The sequence below is a fragment of the Heloderma suspectum genome, chromosome 6 (genome assembly GCF_057233095.1).
Source record: "Heloderma suspectum isolate Gila_16-S chromosome 6, 16-S_ref, whole genome shotgun sequence".
Lineage (NCBI taxonomy): Eukaryota > Metazoa > Chordata > Lepidosauria > Squamata > Helodermatidae > Heloderma > Heloderma suspectum.
The window spans coordinates 5683925-5705557 of NC_139463.1; the positions used below are offsets into that span (position 1 = coordinate 5683925).

General features: G+C 48.0%; 1 long non-coding RNA gene across 1 annotated transcript in view; it reads left to right on the forward strand.

The window, feature by feature from the left end:
• The window catches only part of LOC146340398 (uncharacterized), a 77226-nt gene that overhangs the window by 24115 nt on the left and 31478 nt on the right, over window positions 1-21633 (forward strand). The window lies entirely within an intron of this gene.

Below are 21633 nucleotides of genomic sequence, written 5' to 3' on the forward strand. Positions count from 1 at the left end.
ATTGTGCTCACAAGGCTGTACATTTTAATCCATTGCTTTTATCTGTTGTTAATCTTTTTACTGGTACTGCATAATTTGTTTTACTTTTCTCCATTGCCGAGAAGAAATTTTATTCCAAGATTTTTTGCTTTTGATTATTGTATTTTAATCATCAAAATATAATATGTTTTGTAAGTCACCCAGAGAACATTGTTATTGGGCAGCTATATAAATATCGTGAATGAATTAATGAATCCTTGTCATGAAGAGGGTCCCAGGTTTGATCCTTGGCATCTCCAGATGCAGGTGGGAAAGATCCCCACCTGCAGCCCTGGAGAGCAGCTGCCAGTCAATGTAGGTAATACTGAGTGAGATGGACCAACAATCTGACTCGATACAATACAAGGCAGCTTCCAATGTTCACAGAGTCTGTGTTATCACTGTATCTACTTTCAATTTTGTCACAGAACTGAGATCATAACTCTACACAAAGAGCTTTTCCTTTCCTGCTTTTCCACTACATAACCTCTAGATGGCACCATGCTATAGTGGAATATCGCAGTTACACAAGTGGGAAAATACATTTTCTTTTGCTTTCAGATATAATACCCCACTTTCCCTGTTCTAAAAGTACCTGGGAAAGTGCCCTTAAAAAAACAGAAGCGAAACTTGGAGGAGGAGGAGGAGGAGGAGGAGGTTGTCTCAAGAACCCGTAAACGAACATGAGTAAGGAATCACGAGCACACAAAAAATGTCTTGTGTAGAAAAGCTCTGTATTTGTACCCAAGGGTCATGATCAGCCATCCAGAGCCTTTAGAAAGTACTGGCCCCAACCTTTGCATGCACTGGGCTCTTGCAAGAGAAGTAAAAAATGAGCCTCCTCGTGATGTGTGCACAACGCTCCATTAGCCAACTACCATTTGAAGTGATTTAGTGCAGTGCTTATCCTATTGACATAAGTTATTTCCCATACAATCCAGAGAATTGAGCTGAGCAGGGAACCTTGCACTCTGACAATGGGGAGATGGATAGTTATTACCTGAATGGTTATCCACACAAATTGTATAACAAATAGCATGCTGGGCTTGATCTGTGTTTTGGCTGAGATGCAGAGTGTTTATTTCTCCAAGTTGTTTTATAATGGGACATTCATGATAATGGGGAGGGGAGCCACGTGATCCCAAGGGAGACATACGTTAAGGAGAATGTTGCTGATATTAAAGTCAAAAATCGTAACAACCCCAGCTCATAGGTTTAGTGCTCTCTCTTGGTGCACAGGTAGTGGAAGGATCACCATCCAATGAACTGCAGTAGCTGGAATTAATGATCCATTTGCCCAAAGCCACTTGGAGTATACAGGAAGTCACATCCACTCACAAGAATTAGGAGCTAAAACATTTGCCCACCTTGATTCAAAATTTGCTAAGAAAGCATTAAATGAAACAGTTTGGGATTTTGGTCAAAGTTCATTTGGACTGGCCCAGGGGCTGTTGAAGTGATACTATTGTAGAAATAACCCAACCTGTGTGCTTGCTGCTGCACCCCCTGTGACATTTGCTCAACCTGAACATTTTTAAAAAAAATTATGAACAGACTATTGCAAAGACATCATTTCCTGAGATTCCCCAATGTTCGCTAAAGGGGGAGTGAGAATATATACCATACATACATACAATGGTCCAGTAAACAGAGTGTCAGACATTTGTCTGGTCCCATTCCTCACTGGGTGGCCTTGTGGAAATCACTCTTTCAACCTCTGTCTCTTCATCTGCGGAATGGGAGTGACAGTGAATGTGGAAGCCTCCCCGCCAGACTCCCCCTCAGCCTCCTATAGTCATGTGTGTATGGGGACATTCACAGGGTGGTCTTGAGAGGAATCTTTCACTCAGACCAGGGGTGCCTCCGGGCAAGGCTTTCATCATGCAATTATCCTGCCTCATTCATGGGATTTCACCCCTGTGTAGTCCTCCTGCGTTTTCCCCACTGATTCTTCCATCTTTTTCCTTCCATCAAAACAAAAAATCCATTAAGGAAGGAAAGGTAGAATAGTTGCACCATGCTTGTAGACTGGTATCGCTAGGAGCCGTCCAACTGGGAGCAGCCCAGAAGACTTACTGGGCAAGGGGAACCCCATACTTGAAGACGCAGGTGGCTTCTGTAGGCTGCTGCTCCTGCTGCCAGAGAGGAGAGGAGTGTTGCCATAGACACCTCTTTCCCAACTGCTTTCAGGTTGAGACAGTGGCTGTGCCTCCCTGTGAGTGGCCAAGAACAGGGTAGATGGAGAAGGAGCAGCTTCACAAGAGAATTAAAAGACTGAAGCCTCCAGCAACAGTGACTCCGAGGAGGCACCAGAACCCGTCCTCAGTATGAACTAGGGCCCACTGGCTCAGATCACATATCCTATCCATGTGACCCCCAGGGGGGACCACTACCCCCTGACTCCGCGTGGTGGCCCTCAGGCTCCCCTAGTAAACATAGGCGCCCTGATGGGCAGGGATGTCAGATAAATGTGTTTGGGGGTGGAGTACAGTGAATTTTCTTACTCTCAGCCCCACTCCCAGACTTGGTTTTAGTTTCCACTGCAGCACGCGACTCAATCTGCAGCAAGTCAGGCCAATTCACTGGTTTTCCAGGAATGTTGCGCATTTGGGGGGGGGGGTTGCAATTTGCACAAATGATAGCCAAATTTGCGCAAACAACTCAAATTACAGCCAAAGTTGCACAAATTGTGCAAATTTGGTCGTAGTCAGCACAAATTTGGCCATAATTTGCAGAAATTTGGCCATAATTTGGCCAGAAATTTGTGCGGATTGCAGAACCTCCCCCCTGCAAACCCAGGCCACAGCTTGGCTCAAAGACACAAAGCAAGAAATACACATCATGGAACGCAGTTGAGCCAACAAAGAAATGGATTTCCCAGTGATGGACATCCCTACGGAGGAGCATTCCCAACCAGCTCCTCTCTCCTCCAAGCTTCATTTCCCAGGAGAAGCCAACACCTACCCCAAAAGGCCTCTGGCCTGTTAACAGCCAGATACAGCAACTAAGTGGATGGAGCTTCCTGAAAAACTCACCTGGTCTGATTAGCAATCCCTGACAGTTGTTCCCAGTCCAGTACTCATAGAATCATAGAACAGAATCACAGAATAGTAGGGTTGGAAGGGGCCTACAAGGCCATCAAGTCCAACCTCCTGCTCAGTGCAGGAATCCAAGTCAGAGCATCCCTGACAGATGGCTGTCCAGCCTCATCTTCAATGCCTCCAGTGTGGGAGAGCCCACCGCCTCCCTAGGTCATTGGTTCCACTGTAGTTGCAGCAGGACTATTCTCTGTGGTCCTGGAATCACTTCCAGGGCTGGGAGCTGTGAAGCCTGCTGTAGTTCTAAAAGTGCCACAATCACCTGTCCTACCTTGTGCCTCCTTGCTTGAGCCATCAGCCAGAACAGATGACAGAAGTTCAGATAGAGCCAGGCAGTTAACTACAAGATGGAGGCACTCAGCAAGCATCCACCTGTGGGTATCAGTTTGGTGACTAAGTGATCTAATATGTTTAATGTACACAGTGCTTTACAGGTTACCTGCTGCAGTTGGCTCTGCAGGCCAATGTTGCTATGTGGAGCGTTTCTCATCAGGATTCCAGAAAGGCAGACCTTCTTCCGGGATAATGCATTCTATTCCCCCTCCCTGCAGTTTTCTGTTTTTTTCCTCAGCAACCAGTTAGCATTCTGTGTCCACTGAGCAAGTGTGGTCCTCTGGGATTTTTTTCAAATTAAATTGCTTTCTACTTCTGCAGACCTTGGGGCAGTGGAGCTGGTTGCTCTGATGTCGGTGGGGCGGTTAATCTGCTCCAGGTTTCAGTCAGAACTCTAAAGGAGCTTGGAATGTTCCTTTAGAGTTCTGACTGAAACCCGGAGCAGATTCACCACCCCATGGACATCAGAGCCACCAGCCTCCACTACCTCGGGGTTCCCCTCATGATACCTCCTCTTGTGCATGGATGGTATTCGCTAGCTACATAATGATCTACACTATTACTACATAAGATAAGCAGAGAATGGGAGACAGAGAGAGGTCCCTGTCTTACCTACCTTACAATCTAAGCTTTTAAAATATGTTTATCTATTAATGTTTCAGCACAGAAAATACAAAACAACAATTATGTCACATACCTTGTACTTTGATAAGAACTTCTGGCAGGTAGTAAGTGATTAAAATGTATTTTAAAATCATCGTCATCGTCATCATACGAGATGATGCCCTTCCAAAAGTGAGAGTGAGTACTCAGAAGATGCTATTCCTTGACTTTGAAAAGAGAAAGGAATGGAGGAAAGGAATGGAAAGGAATGGAGGAAAGGAATGGAGGAAGTAACAAGACCTGGTTTGGATAGTTCAAGATTACACTGCAGGCAGGGATTCAGACACTGTTGCTTTTTAGCTGACGCTCTCTATGGCCAGGTTTCAGACCCCCTGGGCAACATCATCAATAGATCCTTGCTCTAGTGACATTGGAGTACCTTGTCTTCAGTTTTCATTCTGGAGGCTTCCATCCATGGAAGAGGATTTCAGAGACATTTTGCTTGTAATAACAAATAATCTCAACAGTCTTTTATTTGGTTCTTGTGACACTTTGCTTGTAATGCATTTTCTCCTCAAGTCTATCTAGCCTGTAATTTAGTTCTTGAGAAATCAAAACAAGAAATTGGTTGGAGTCACGTGTGGGAGAAGACCCAGTGCCTGCTCTCCTGGGGTTTGGGGAATTCACAACCTCTGAAAGAATGCTTGCTAAATAGCCGTTAATAACAAATATGTGAACTGGATAAAGCTGAGAGAGAGGGAGAATATGAGATGCTGTAATTTCAGCAGAATAATGGCCAAGGGATTGAATAATAACTGCTAATAAAATGACATCATAGTTGGCCATAGCCCAGTAAAAGCCTTTGTATATTCCTATCGCAGGTTGATTCACATGAAGAAACCAGTCCCAAAAACACTGCAGTGGGAGATAATATGCAAGTATAAATTGTGATTTCTAATCTGCCACCATCCTGATGGTTATGAATAGGTACCTAGCTCAGTACAACCATCAGTATAAAATATAGTACAACTCCCTTAAAGTATCCATACACAGAGCAGGCATCTACCTATGGCATCCATGTTTTTTTAAATAAAATTTATACTCATTGCCATAGGAAAACAAGAAACACAATACAAGTAGTGAACTTTCATTGGCTTTGAACGTACATGAACAAAGAGCTCATACTAGAACTAGTATAAACCCGTGCTTTTATGCCTTTTGAGGACAGTTTCCTTCAACTGACAAAGCTACAACTTTAACCACCTTTACACTTGCAAATTAGGTTTCCTTTGAAGTATTGCAGCCTACATGCATTTTTTTTTTTCTGTTGTGGAGTCTCCAGTTGCAGTAACTTTTTCTGGCTGCTCAAGGTAGCTTGTTGTGACTTTTATAACCATTTTTGTGTGCTTTCACTTATGACTTTGAATTAAAATTGCCATTGATCTACACAAAAAGGCATACAAGCATACCCACTTTTAATTATGGCATGGTACCCCTTAACAAAACACTGCATATAGCATTGTTCCAAACCCATCTAAACATGGTCATTAAATGCTGGCCCAAACAAGGAAACCATACAGGATTTCTAGAAAATACACAGGCTTAGACAGCCTAGCCTACTTCACAGGGTTGTTGTAAGGATAAAATGGAGGGGAGGAGGACTACATAACGCTCCTTGGATTCCTTGCAAGAGGGAAAGGGGCAGGATATAGATTTAATAATACATAAATAAACGAGTGCACAGGTTCACAGGACAAAGAAGCAAAGATATCTGGAAGTTTTTGGTGCTGCTGCCACCACTACACTGTGAGTCTGGAGCTAGAGCATGTGTGGAACCATGGAACCACTGCTTTATTTACCTAGCAAGATCAGGCCTAGCTCATGAGCTGCCTGAGGGGTGAGCTGGCATCAGCAGTGGAGGAGCTGGGCCAGGCCATGCCTTACCTAGCCTAGCCTCCTATGCCACATCCCTTGCTGATGCTCCATTCATCCCTCATCTACCAGGATAAAATGATCTGTCCCATTCTGTGGTCCCTTGAGGCTTGCAGGGGAAGCTGGTAGCAAGATCGAACCTGGTAGTAAGAGCACGGCAGGAAGGCAGATCAAGGAAGGAAGGAAGTAGGACCTTGGATAGCTCCAAGTGGGTCCTGTTGGCTAGAACTCTCTCCTAATAGGACAATAGGAGGATGTTGTCTCAGCAGGGAGCTAAAGCCAATGGAAGTCTTGCGTTGACTGACCAGACCTGTAATGTGCTCAGCTCTGCTCCTCCTGGAGTAGCTGACTGGATTGTTAAAGAGCCCTCTCCTGATTTTGTAGCCCTAGATTTCTGCAAGGCTGGGAAGGTGGTGGCTCTCCCAGTGACTCATCTTGTGAACCAGAGGATGAGGGCAGGGTGGTTTCCTCTGGCCAGGAGGACCCTGGATAAGGCATTAGTGTCCTACCCTCCAAAGAAGCAGCCTGTGCCTTGTACCCATCAAAATCCTCTGAATCCTTGTACCCTGAGGGCTGGGGTTCATGACACAATCCACCTCGGAAGTCCCTCAGACTCCACGTGAGAGAAATCTCTGCTGGTCCTGCTGCAGTGATTTTCCCATGGGTCACCATTTTTCTCCAACTCCCTCTTTCCTTCCCTCTCAGCAGTCATCACATGCAGCTTGGGCTAGCTAGGGCCAGGAGGAGAGGGAGAGGCAGCAGTGGGGGGAAAGAGCCCATAAAGAATGGTAAAGGGACCTGGCAAAAAGGCAAATCCATTTGAGATTCCCAAGCAAAGATCAAAAGTGGTTTATTACATGGAATAATAAACATTTAAAAAGAGGGATTGACTTGCATTCTTCTACTTGGAAGGATTTTTTTTAAGTGTGGGCTGCAAGTTGCTTTTTCTAAAGACCATGGGGGTGAAGAAGGAGGTTGGAATGTGGAATGAGCAAAAAAAACAAACTAGTTCACCAATCTTTTTTTCTGTTTTGAGCTGAAGAAAAGTGTCTCTGTGTTGTTGGGATTTTTTTCTTTTTCTTAGCATATAGGAATTTGCCACTTTGCACCCCGTTAGATGTGTTTTAACATGCTTTAATTATATTTTCTGGGTTATAAATTAACTTTCACATAGTGAGATTTTACCCTTTTTTTTAAGAGTGCACTATAAGGTCATTTTATAACTGTCTCTTTCCCCTTTGACATTTTTATTTGCTCAACTGGAAATCAGATGATAAAGTGTCTTTCCCTTGAACTACTTCATAACAAGCCCCCCCTGATTTACATTTGAGTCTCAGTTTTTTCTTTGGCATTTCAGTAATGGCTGGGGTGGAGTTGTCAGATAACAGATTTGGGAGCAACCATTTTGACGAGTAAAGGATCATTCTGCCTGATTTGTCTCCACTGATTCTTCCCCCTTCATTTTCTTCTTAAACATGTCTGACATATATAATAATAATAATTATTATTATTTATGAAGCTCCTCAAAGGCCTAGGCACTCTACCAAAAGTAAAAAATAAAGTCAGATGCTGCCTGCAGATTGCCAATCCAGTATGTGTGTGCATATATGTATATAGTGAATGTAAAGAATGTCTTTCTTTGGTCCGGTGATGTGCAGCGGGTGGCTGCACTCCCCTGGGCAAGAGAAGTCATGCAGAAACAACCCCCTGGGGAAGGCAGCAGAGGCGAGAGGGGCGTGCTGCAGCCTTCTCTAGCTAGAGGGGAGTGGTGCTCACTTCGTGGCAGAGCAGCCTTCCCCAACCTGGTGCCCTCCAGATGGTCTGGACTGCAACTTCCACCATTCGCAGACACCATAAGGATGATGGGATTTACAGTCCAACACATCTGGAGGGCACCAGGGTATCATGGCCCAGGACTGAGAGCCCTCTGAGCCTAAGGTTTGCAGCAGCAGCAACTCCAAGGAGGAGCTTCAGCCAGTTCCTGGACACCCCACGCTGGATCCTGCGCCCTGCCCACTCGGTGCCCAGGAGGAGCTGCTGCCCCCTGACTCTGAAGAGTGAACCTCGCATTCCTCCAGCGGGCAGGAATGCCCTGGGGTGCAGTTCCCAGCTAGCTCCCTTCCCTGAAGGCCCTTCGGCACCCAGGAGAAGGTGCAGGAAAGGGCACCGGCTCTCTAAAAGAACAGGTGCAGCCGCTGAGGAGGTGGAGCTGCCAAAAGGACCCGGCAATGAACCTTGTCAGCTGCTCTAAGCCAGTGCCGGGGTTACTTGACATTCACCTGGCTGCAGGATTGTTCTCCATGGTGCTGAATATGAGCTCACTGTCCCTACGTCAGCAGCAGCTACTGTTCCGTCTGGGGTTGTGCTCCCAAACTGCTTCAGTCACAGCTGCTGTCTGAGCCAGTGTCCCCTCATTTGAGCTGTTGCCTAGTGGGGAAAACAGAACCCTCCACAGAACCGGACACAGGTTAGGGACGTGTGCTGCGGTAGATCGTGGGCTTAGAAATGTCAGAGCTTAACAGTGCGGAGTGGTAGCGGGGTCATTGAGGATCAAATGACGCTGGTGAAGCTAACCTTTGCTTCTCCAATGCCACTCACCCCCAGCGCTGTCAAATAATGAAGTACATTGGTGACCTGGCCTAAAAAGGTAAAGGTGTCCCCAACCAGCCGTGTCCGACTCTAGGGTGCGGTGCTCATCCCCGTTTCTAAGCCGAAGAGCCAGCGCTGTCCGAAGACACTTCCGTGGTCATGTGCCCAGCCACAGGTGCACGGAACACTGTTGCCTTTCCTGCCGAGGCGGTACCTATTTATCTACTTGCAATTTCTTGCTTTCAAACTGCTCGGTTGGCAGGAGCTGGGACTGAAGACGGGAGCTCACTCCATCACGTGGCACTCGGGTCTCGAACTGCTGTCCTGCCGACCTTCCGGTCTGCAGTTCAGCGTCTTAACCACTTAAGCTCATGTTCTAAAAATGTGTGAAGAACAAAAGAGGATAGTTGTCAGCCCGCCCACCCCCACCCCCATGGTGCCTCTCCTCGGGTGCTGCAGAAGGGCTGTGCCCTGAATATCTTGAGTACCCAGCAACACCCCTGCGCTTAGACTTTGGCAGGCTTACAGGAGAAGGCAGCTCCCTCCATTGGGCTCTCCTGGTGAGCGCCCCAGACACACAGGGTCGGCCAGCAATGGAGGTGGGCTGCCAGCAGTTGCTGCCAATCTTGAGTCCCAGGACCCATCTTGAGACCAAACATGCATTTGGGGGGCCATGTTTTTCTTTCTTGTTGTTGTTGCCAAATATTTGTATGGTAAAAATGTGATGTGCTATTGGGTCCCAACCCACCAGCCAAAGGCCAAATGGACTAGGTTGTGGAATCATGTGCTGGCTTGGTCAGGACCTGGAACTGTAGCATGAGTCCCAAACCATCAGGTCGCAGATCAGTCTAAATCAATCAGAAGCTCTCACCAATGGCGGACCTCCCGGCTGGAGGTGTGCCGGAGGAGGGGCCAGTGACTGTTCCCATGTTTCTTTTGCCACAAAGAAACATGTCTGAAAACATTCAGGGCAGCACTCCTGATGGTCCGTTGTCTCTGCGAAAAGGAGATTTGCAGCGTTCTCAATAAACAGCATTTCTGGAGGCGTTTCTGCAAAATGTGATGCCATATTTTATGCTAACGATCCACAATGCTGCAGTGCCCCAAGGGTTTCAGAGGCATTGCTGCAAAACGCTGCCATTTCTCATCAATAAGCTGATCAGTTAACATTTCCGGAGCAGGAAGTAAGGCAATGGAGTGCTGCCACCTAGTGGCAGGCAGATGGGGTAGCCTCTAGGCAGAAATGTAATGCACTTAGGCTTAGAGTGAGCAGTCTTGGATTTGAATCCTGCCTAGAGCTGAAGTACTTATACAAAGATATATAAAGACATATAGCCATTTTTAAGCAGATGGCCTGAAATGAGTAAATGTCTGGGAAACTAGAAATTTGGATAAATGAGGCTTTGATATTTACGGGAGGGGGGGACCAACATGGCTCATACATAGTGAATATTTTGTCCTGTATAATGGCTATTTATAGTATTATATTCATAAGTAGTTGTAATAAATAATAGTGCAGTATTTAATTTGTCATATATTTTGGCCCTTAGTCACCAGAGACCTTTAAAAAGCTGAGTTTTGAAGAAATGTAGAATATGTATTTGCTTTATGTATTAATTCCAATTGAAATTAACCCAAACTGTATTTCTTCAAATTAATTCCAATTACATTCATTTGAATATGCAGAATGTAAATGCTTGTAATTCAACAAAACATAGTTTAATTTTATGTTAATTGACCATTTTAATTAAATCAACCCAATGTTTCATTTTAAAAGGAATTTTCAGCTTTAATTTGATTTAATTTATGAATTAAAAATGCTATGCAGATTTATTAAGGTCATGCGAAAAGGAAAACCTCATTAGGCCATGTATAATACAGCACACAGTAACCTCGTGGGACTCCAAAACACTGTTAATCTGGCCTGCAAGCGCCAGTAATTCTCCATATTTCATATAGGGAACAGTTAGCAGGACCAAAATCCGATTTCCAGTGCAAACATTAAGGTTCACAATTTCCTGAAAAAGAAAGAAAAACAAGATTGGAGCTGTTGGACCATTATAGATTGATGATGCCTAAAACAGGCCTCCTCTGTCGAAAACTCTCAAGAATATAGCACAGTGAAGAACTACTAATTACTATTACTACTCTTTGTTGTTGCTGCTGGGGTGGCCACTTCTGAACTGCCAAAAAAGAGGACATGCATCACAAAAAAAGAGGACAAAGGAAGACTCTGATTTGCATACAGTTTGCATGTGCTCATGTATATGTCTAGATGCAAATTTAGAAATTATTATTACAATTTTAATAGAAATACAGTGAAGGGGAAGAAATGGAAGCAGTGACAGATTTTACTTCCTTGGGCTCCAAGATCGCCGCAGACGGTGACTGTAGCCATGAAATTAAAAGACGTTTGCTCCTGGGGAGGAAAGCTACGGCCAACCTAGACAGCATAGTAAGAAGCAGAGACATCACCTTGCCGACAAAGGTCCGTCTAATCAAAGCTATCGTTTTCCCAGTAGTAATGTATGGCTGTGAGAGCTGGACTGTAAGGAAGGCTGAGTGCCGAAGAATTGATGCTTTCGAACTGTGGTGCTGGAGAAGACTCTTACGAGTCCCCTGGACTGCAAGGAGGTCAAATCAGTCCATCCTAAAGGAAATCCACCCTGAGTGCTCATTGGAAGGACAGAGACTGAAGCTGAAGCTCAGATATTTTGGCCACCTAATGCGAAGAGAAAACTCCCTGGAAAAGACCCTGATGCTGGGAAAGACTGAAGGCAACAGGAGAAGGGGACGGCAGAGGATGAGATGGCTGGAGAGCATCACCGATGCAATGAATATGGACTTGAGCACGCTCCGGGAGAGAGCGCAGGACAGGAAGGCCGGGTGTGCTATGGTCCACGGGGTCACGAAGAGTCAGACACGACTGAACGACTGAGCAACAACAACAACAACATATCACACCACAGCGGGAAGACTGTGAGCAAGTAACCGGGGTCCCTTGCTCAGTCTGCTGTCCAAGTGCTCTTGATGGGCAACTTCAAGGCCCAGCTCCTCCTTCTGAGACTTCTTTGCCTTTAAACCATTCTTGGAGTGGTTGTTGTTCAGTCGGACAGCCCTACAAATAGAGGACTTCAAAACAGAGGACAGTCCCAGTCTTTCCAACAGAGGACTGTCCTCTGTAAAAGAGGACACATGGTCACCCAAGGCTGCGAATTTAAACCAGCACACACACACCTGTGTGTGAAGATCCTCTTCAGAGGCCTCTATAGAGCGGTGTGTGACGATGCAAAATAAGGAATTCTCCATAGTGGCACACAGTTGTGGAGCTCGCTCGCTAGGAAGTTTGCCTCAGTCCTTCCACTAGGGATGTCAGAGAATTCCGCCACGGATCTCGGGGAGGCCGAATGCCGGTGCATTTGACCCCCCAAAATCGGTGGCAGAATGGCCTGCCACCCCCCCGCCACCCCCGGGACGAGACTTACCTGGGGCGGATCTTCCGGGCGGCGGCGGCTCCGGCAGCGGTGTGGCGGCGGCGGCAGATGGTCTTCCGACTGGCTGCTGCCGCCTCCATTTCCAGTTAAAAAAAAAAAAAAAAAGAAGACGTGATAGGCTACGTAAAGATTTACGTAGCCTATCATGGCTAGGTTTTTTTAAAAAAACAACCATGATAGGCTACGTAAATGTTTACGTAGCCTATCACGTCTGACTTAAAAAAAAAAAAAAAACCACGCGTACACAAATGGCAGCGGCTACGGCCGCCGCCATTTGCGTTCCTTATTTTGGCACGTCTTAGTCTATGTCAAGATTTACGTAGACTAAGACGGCGAAAATAAGGGGAATGCAAATAGCGTAGCGTCCGCTATGCTAATTGCGTTCCCCTCATTTTCGCCGTCTTAGTCTACGTAAATCTTGACGTAGACTAAGACGTGCCAAAATAAGGAACGCAAATTTGCATACACGCGTTGTTTGTTTGTTTTTTTTAAGTCAGATGTGATAGGCTACGTAAACATTTACATAGCCTATCACAGCTGACTGCAGGGACGCAAACGGCGGCGGCTACAGCCACCGCCGTTTGTGTCCCTGGTAGCCAGCGGCCGGATGTCCGGCTGCTGGCAGAGCCGGCCGGCGGCCCCGCAGAATCCCTGCGGAGAATCCCTGGCGGAGCGCCTCCCCCCCCGGTGAGGATTTCAGGGGGAGGGACGGAACACCTCCCCCCCCACCATCAACATAATCCGCGAACAGGTAAGTGACTTTCGTACATCCCTACCTTCCACGCCAGCTTCCCAGCACCAAGCCAAGGTTCACCACTTCCAGATCTGATAGGTCGTAGGGATGGCGGAGAATTTCTCCCCGAAACTTCGGGGAGCCAAGCGCCAACATGTTCGGCCCCCCGAACAAGTTTCGGGGAGAAATCCTCCGCACCCCCCCCCGCACCCCACACCCCACCCGGGACGGGACTTACCTTCACCGAATGTCCCTCCCGGTGGCTGGTCCGGCCGGCGGTTCAGCGGGTGTTCGAGCGAGGCGGGAGTGGCAGCCGGTCTTTTGACCGGCTGCCGCCGCCACCATTACAATGAAAGGGGGAAAAAAAAAACGCCCCCTGATAGGCTACGTGACGATTCACGTAGCCTATCACGGCTAGATTTGCAAAGTCAGCCATGATAGGCTACGTGAATCGTCACGTAGCCTATCACGGGTGACTTTGAAAAAAAAAAAAAGAGTGTACGGATAATGGCGGCCCCCATAGGGAGCCGCCATTCCCGTTCCTTATTTGGTCGCTGTAGTCTACGTAAATGTTTACGTAGACTACAGCGACTAAATAAGGAACGCGAATGGCGGCCCCCATAGGGTCCGCCATTCGCGTACGCGCTTTTTTTTTTTTTTAAAGTCACCCGTGATAGGCTACGTGACGATTGACGTAGCCTATCACGGCTGACTTTGCAGATCTAGCCGTGATAGGCTACGTGAATCGTCACGTAGCCTATCAGGGGGCGTTGTTTGTTTGGTTTTTTTACTTTCGCGTTCGCGGCCGGGCGAGGCGAGGTGCCTCCTCCCCGGCCTGAATTTTGGCCGGGTGAGGCGGGAAGCCTCCCCCCCGGCCTGAATTTCGGCCGGGCGAGGCGGGAAGCCTCCCCCCCCGGCCTGAACTTCGCGGGGGGAGCAGCGAAGCGCCTCCCCCCCACCGCGAATGGCCTTCGACGACAGGTAAGTGCCTTTCGTCCACCCCTAAGTCGTCATAAAAACGGATAGCGGTTGACTGGGTTTTCTGGTGTGGCCTTTTACATTTATATTGTTTTTAGGAATCTGTTTAAGCTGGCTTGGTTTTAAATCAGATGGTGGACTATAAATATTTGTAATATATATCTGTATTGCTCGTTTGTGTGAATCAATATAAGAGGTCATGAGTAAGACTGGTGTTGAAATCTGGAGAGGGCAGGATAAAGGCCAGGGTGAGGAACCATGAGTGGGCCAAATCCAAATCCAGGATGGGGAGTTCCAAATGGCAAGCTGTGAGCTACATGGGTAAGAGCTGTAGCTCAGTGGCAGAACACCTGCTTTGCATGTGGAAGGTGCCAGGTTCTATCCCCAGCATCTCCAGGTGTAGGGTTGGGAAAGACTCTTGCCCTGGAAAGGTGCCGCCAGTCAGCACAGACAACATTGTACTAGATGGTCCAAGGCTCTGACTTAGTACAAGGCCACCTCTACGCTTCCTATGAGGTCACACTCTTTGTGCATCATATGCACTAGAGACAAGAATCTGCCTCCCATTTCCTCCCTTTCAAAAAAAAAAAACACCCCAGGGAAGGGGGCTATATTCAGAAAAAGACAAGTCTATCAGCTCACACTAACAACATTTTAATAAGGTATCCTCCAAAGGCAGAAACAATGACGACATAAGTAAGGAGAGCGATTCACCAGGGACATGTCCCAGAAAAATATCTCTGGCGAATAAGGACAGCTGGAGTATATGCACTAGGCTTGACTAGGTCTGGCCTGGCATGCCGGCGCAGGTTGATGACATTGGTACTCTGCATGACTGGACCAGTCCTAGGCCCAACATGCCATTGTTGCTCCCTCCCCCTCCTGCCGCCACCACCAGAAGGGAAAGTATGTGGATGACTGGAGAAAATAATCTGGTAGGTCTAAACCAGGGATGCAAAAAGTGTGCCTCCCCAAGTCTCATCTGGTGGGTCCCAGACTCCCCAGCATCTGCCCCCCTCCAAAAAAGGGGGAGGAAAAAATGCTCTAGGAACAGGATCTATGATTCCTGCCTTAGAGGCCTCATTCCCAGAGTGTCCTTGGAGCTTCCTAAGAAGCAGTGCTTGAAAGTAGGGATGGATGAAAGTCCCTTACCTGTTCTCGAAGCTTGCTTCGCGGTGGGGGGGAGGCAATTCGGTTCTCCCGCCGAAGTTCAGGCGAGGGGGGGGAGACGCCCCACCTCACCCGGCTGAAATTCAGGCCTGGGGGGAGGCGCCCCATCCCTCGCCGGTGAAATTCAGGCCGGGTAGGAGCGCCCCGTCTACCCGGCCGTGAAAAAAAAGTAAAAAACAACAACACACACACACCCATGATAGGCTACGTAACGATTTACGTAGCCTATCACGGCTAGATTTCCAAAATCAGCTGTGATAGGCTATGTAAATCGTCACGTAGCCTATCACGGGTGACTTTGGGGGGGGGGAAAGCGCGTACGCAAATGGCGGCTCCCATGGGGACCGCCATTTGCGTTCCTTATTTTGACACGTCTAGTCTACGTAAAGATTTACGTAGACTACGGCGAAAATAAGGGCAACGCAAATAGCGTTCCCTTATTTTCGCCGTAGTCTACGTAAATCTTTACGTAGACTAGACGTGCCAAAATAAGGAACGCAAATGGCGGCGCCCATGGGCCGCCGCCATTTGCGTACGCGCTTCTTTTTTTTTTCAAAGTCACCCGTGATAAGCTACGTGACGATTTACGTAGTCTATCATGGCTGACTTTGGAAATCTAGCTGTGATAGGCTACATAAATCGTTTCGTAGCCTATCACGGGTGTGTGTTGTTGTTTTTTACTTTACTTTTTTTTTTTGCAATGGTGGCGGCGGCAGCCGGTCGGGAGACCGGCCGCTGCCCCCGCCCCCCACGAACCGCCGCCGAACCGCCACCGGGACCCGCCGCCGAGAGGGACATTCAGCCACGGTAAGTCCCATCCCGGGGGGGGCGGGGGGCCGGTGGAGAATTTCCCCACCAATTTCGGGGGGCCGAATGCGTTGGCATTCGGCCTCCCGAAGATTCGTGGAGAAATTCTCTGCCATCCCTACTTGAAAGTTCCTGCCAGCTTCCAGGACACTCTGGGGGACTCTCCAGAATGCTAAATTGTAGGGTTTACCTGTCACAGAAACAGTCTCAAGGATTTACAAGGTGAGTTCACATTTCAGAACCAAAGGAGTACACAGCTGGAGACCAGCCAGCAGCTGCCATCGTTCAGGCAGGCCTACCAATCTGAAGAGGGAGCGGAAATGCCAGCACTAGGGATGTACGAAACCACTTACCTGTTTTGTAAGTGGCATCCATGGTGTGGAGGGGAGCGCTCCGTCCCTCCCCACAGAATCCTCCCTGACCGGCTCCACTCCGCAGCAACTCCCCAGAGCCGCCGGCCGGGTGCATCCGCAGCCGGACATCCGGCTGCAGCAAGTCTGTGGGCACAAATGGTGGCCGGCATAGCAGGGGACGCAAATGGCATCCGCTGCGCCATTTGCATCCCCGCTTTTGCCATGATAGGCTATGTAAATATTTACGTAGCCTATCGCAGCTCAGCGAAGGGACGCAAATGGCGGCCGGTGTAGCGGCTGCCATTTATGGCCGCAGCCTGGCAGCGGCCAGAGCCGCCGCCGCCGGAGCTGCCTCCGCCGCCGCCGCAACCAGGTAGGCTCCATTTCGCGAGGCTTTCATGGGATGGTGGAGCAGGTTGCTCCATCCCGCCACGGATTCCGGGGGGCCGAATTCACTGGAATATGGCCTCCCTGGGATCCGTGGCAGAATTCTCTGACATCCCTAGCCAGCACCCAAGCCATGTTGTGCAGATCCTTTAGCGCAGTTTAGCATTTTCACCCCACTGCACACCATTGATCTGAGTGCGTGCACATCTCTGCAAAGCTGATGCTCTATACAGCCTCTCATAAAAGTGCTGCTGAAGACATGAGGCACACCCACACTATGGGCTTAAAGCGGTTAACATTCATTCCCTCTCCCCAGGGAGCATGGGCTCTCTGATGCAGATTCCTCAACTCAGCAGCTTCACCAACTACAATGCCCAGGCTTCTTAGAAGGAAGCCATTGCAGTTACAGGCACAATCCTGTGCATGTTTAGATAGAAAAAAATCATGCTGTTCCCAGCATTCCCCAACCAGCATGGCTGGCTGGGGCAGGCTGGGAGTTGTAGGACTTTTGTTCTGTCTAAACATGCACAGGATTGTGCCCTGACTGCTCAAAAGCCAGCATTAGTGTATAGTGTAGACAATCATATATGCATACTGTCATATAGGCATATAAAGGTAGATCACATGCTGCAGCAGTATTTACATGAGCATGCATTCCCTTTATTCAGAAAGGCTTTTACCAAGCTGCACTTTCAGACTACGCCTACTGCTACTTTGGAAGGAAGGTTCCTTAAAGTTCTATGGGACTAATGTCTCTGAGTCTGTGGGCAAGGTGGGGTGGAGGATGAGAACAGCCCTGCTGGACCAGACCAAGGGTCCATCTAGTCCAGCATTCCGTTCACACAGTGGCCAACCAGCTATCGGCCAGGAACCCACAAGCAGGACATGTGCACAACAGCACCCTCCCACCCATGTTCCCCAGCAACTGGTGTACACAGGCTCACTGCCTCTGGTACTGGAGGTGGCATAGAGCCATCAGGACTAGCAGCCATTGACAGCCTCCTCCTCCAGGAATTTGTCTAAACCCCTTAAAGCCATCCAAATTGGTGGCACTCACTACATCCTGTGGTGGCGAATTCCATAGTTTAACTACACGCTGTGTGAAAAAGGACTTCCTTTTATCTGGATATCTGATATTGTCTGTTGTACTGCCCATTGTATAGGGCACTTGGAGAGATCTTTATCCTGCTTTCTTTCTTGCCCTATGATTTTGAGAAAATGTGTATGCTTTTGACTGATCAGAACAAATACGTTACGTATCAGGTTTCATTATTTGCCACAGCTGCTTTTAAAACTAGTCAGAATTCTGCATAGTCTTATTTATTAGTGGTGGGGGTTGTCTGATTTGATCCTTTATTGCGGATTTGTTTTTGTTTTTCCTTCTTCTCTCCTGTTTTGCAATGACCTTTGGTTGTAAGCAAATAAAGATTGATCAATTGATATATACCTACTGTCGCCGTCAATGTGGAGAGCTCCAGAAAACCTGCATAGGCCATCTGCCAAGCTGCACCTGAAGGAAAGAGGAGGGGCAATTTCTGATCCCAGGACTTGCCGAGCTTCAGGCTTCAAAAGCCTTCTTCCTACCTTCTTTGCCACCTCTGTGATTATCAATTTGGCTTCCTTCCTGGCACTAATTGCTTTTACAAAGTCTCTTGTTCTGCCTCCGCAAGAAAGTGAATGGTACTCCAGCCCCCGATTTCTTTGTTCCACCACCAGTAGTTTTCTCTCTTCTCCGAAGGTGCTGCAGCTTAAATTCCTCCTCTGTTGCCGCTTTGATGTTGCACATTTTCCACGACATCCTTGCTGCTGAGATAATACAGTTCTGTCTGTTTCCTTTTCAGCACCAATTTCGTCTTGAGTCCTTTTTCCTTTTCTTTTTTGGGGGTATGGATAACAATAGCCTCATCTTGGCAGACCTCATTGTTCTGTAATTGCACTCCTATCTCGAAGGCAGCTGGGACTCGTTCGGACGTGATCACTTTTTTTCCCTCCATCTAAATAATAAAATTTCTCTTTCTCACCTGCTGGCGAGAGATCTGAAGTCTGCATGAATAAAAAGCCCTTTACACCGCAGCATCACAGGGTCCAACACTTGGGCACCCTTCTTGGGGATTCACACAACGATAACAGAACGGGTCGCTTTCTCTTCTAGATGTCATCCTTCGATTCCCGGGACAAAACCTGCACAGAGCTTGTGTCACATAGAGGTTGAGAGACTGAGCTGTGAATCATGAAGCCCCTCAGCTTGAATCTCACCACGACCACACTAGGAGGCCTGAGGCTAACCCAGGGCCGGCCCTACCATGAGGCAGAGTGAGGCAGCTGCCTCGGTGGCAGATGCTTTGGTGTCATGGGAGCAGCACGGGCAGCAGCCCACACATGCAGCCAGTGGAGGCTGGTGACTTTGTTGTCATAGGGCAGTGAATCCACTCAGGGTCTCAGTCTGAACCAGTCATAACTCTAAAGGAGCTATCCAAGGTGTTGAACCCTCTGGATTCAGCACCTTGGATAGCTGCTTTACAGTTCTGACTGAAACCCAGAGCAGATTTTAGCAGCTTGGATAGCTCCTTTAGAGGTCTGGCTGGAACCCATGGTGAATTTTAGCACCTTGGATAGTTCCTTCAGAGTTCTGGCTGGTTCTGACTGAACCCCAGACCAGATTTCTGCACCTTGGATAGCTCCTTTGGAGTTCTGGCTGGTTCTGATTGGAGCCCAGAGTGGATTTCAGCGCCTTGAATAGCTCCTGTAGAGTTCTGACTGGACCCCAGGCTGGATTTCAGCACCTTGGATAGTCCTTTCAGCATTCCGGATGGTTCTGAATGAAATCCAGACCAGATTTCTGCACCTTGGATAGCTCCTTTGGAGTTCTGAATGGTTCTGACTGCAACCCAGAGCACATTCACCATCGCACTGACAGCAGAGCCCCCAGCCTCCACTGCCCCCAGCCATTCCTTCTGAGCACCCAGCCATTCCCTTCTCTGCTTCCTATGCTAACCTGCTGCCCTAAGGTATTCTGAAGGACACTGTCCCATCGGCAGCATTGAAGTAAGACTGAGCTGCCCATCTGGTAGTCTTCTATATATGGAGCGGTGGAGGTGCCATCTTGTCTTTCAAGACAAGCAAAATAGCAGCAAAATGTCTTGGGCGAGCCTTAATTTTTCCTCCTGTAAAATGGTGATGATAATGCTCACTTTCTTTACAACCAGGCAATGCATAGGATGTGGGTTGTACTCTCAACGGTGCTGTAAAATGCTGTTATCGTTATCATTATTCACACCGCAGAAACAAACAGTCTGGCAGCACCAGCTGCTTCGGGGTGAGGCTTTTATTGTGCAATCACCCTGCCCCATTCACAGAATTTGACTGGGGGTCCAGATGACGCTGTCTTCCATTTGTAACCCTTCCATGTTTTCTCGCCACTTCAGCTGAGACAAGGTTATCCCTGTACAGCTAGGGGCATAGCTGGGCCACCAACCGAAGTTGGTAGAAGGCAATCAAATGATTGAGATGGCTCCAGGAGGACCCTCAAGTTACAAACTTGCTCCTTCAGGGGGAGTGCAACCCCATCCAGGACAAATTGAGCACCCTCCATCCAGTTAGGTGAACCACCCACTAACAGCATCTCAGTCTTGTTTGGATTGAGTTTCAGTTTATTAGCCCTCACCCAGTCTATCGTCACAGCCAAGCACTGATTTATCACATCCAAGCCTCACTTGAAGAAGATGAAAAGGAGAAATAGAGCTGAGTATCATCAACATGCTGATGACAATACACTCCAAAACTCTGGATGACCGCACTCAGTGGTTTCATCTTGATGTTGAACAGCATGGGGGACAAAACCAACCCCTTCAGAACACTGTACTGGAGAATCCATGGGGCCAAGCATGTTCCCCAAGCACCACCTTCTGGAGCTGACCATCCAAACAGGAGTGAAAGCACTACAATGCAGTGCCTCCCACTCCCAACTCAGACAGTCATACTAGAAGGATTCCATGGTTGATGGTATCGAAAGCCGCCGAGAGATCAAGGAGAACCAACAAGGCCACACTCCCGCTGTCTCTCCTGACATAGGTCATCATACAAGGCAAGCAAGGCTGTTTCCATGCCAAAAACTGCCCTGAACCCCGACTGAAATGGATCTAGAGAATCGGTCCTGTCCAAGAGTGCCTGGAGCTGGTTGGCAACCGCCCACTCAAGCACCTTGCCCAGGAAAGGAACATTTGCCACTGGCCTAAAGTTATTAAGATTTTCCAGGTCCAGGGAGGACTTCTTCAGGTGTGGTCTCAACACTGCCTCTTTGAGGCAGCCTGGGATCACTCCTTCTTGCAAGGAGGCATTTATCACCTCCCTAGCCCAGCCAGCTGTTCCTTCCCTGCCAGTTTTTGTAAGCCAAGGGGGGCAAGGATCCAAAACAGAAGTAGTTGCACCAACCAGTCCAAGCACCTTGTCAGCATCCTTGAGCTGCACCAACTGAAACTCATCCAAGGAAACTGGACAAGGCTGTGCTCTGGACACCTCACCAGATTCGCCTGCTATAACACTAGAGTCTAAGTCCCAGCGGATGCAAGAGATTTTATCCTGGAAGTGCCTAGCAAATGCATTACAGTGGGCCTCAGATGTGTCTATAGTGTCCTTAGAGCTGGCATGTAACATTCCCTGGACAACTCTGAAAATAAATGTGGGGAGGGGCCATAATTCAGAGATAAAGCACATGTTTGAATGCAGAAGTCCCAAGTTCAATCCCCGGCATTTCCTGGTTTTTGGTTTTTGGTTTGTTTTAAAGATCAGGGAGCAGCTGATGGGGAAGACCCCTTTTGCCTGGGACTCTGGAGAGACTCAGCAACCCCAAGTAGACAATATGGGATATATAGACCAAGTGAGTGAGCTATGTAAAGCCATTTCCTATGTTCCTAAGTACTAATGGCAGGGGGACGAGTTTAGAAGAGGCATCCCACCGCCCACTGCCTACCTCTCTCTCGCTCTCGCTCTCTCCCCCTCTCATAGGGGGAAGTGCTTCTTCTAAGATGATGTACACTCCTACACATGTGTGCACCATCAAAACACAAAGAAGGTGTGCTTCTTGCTTCAGAACCACCATGTTTACCCAGACGCAGATTTATGCACTCTAAATAAAATGG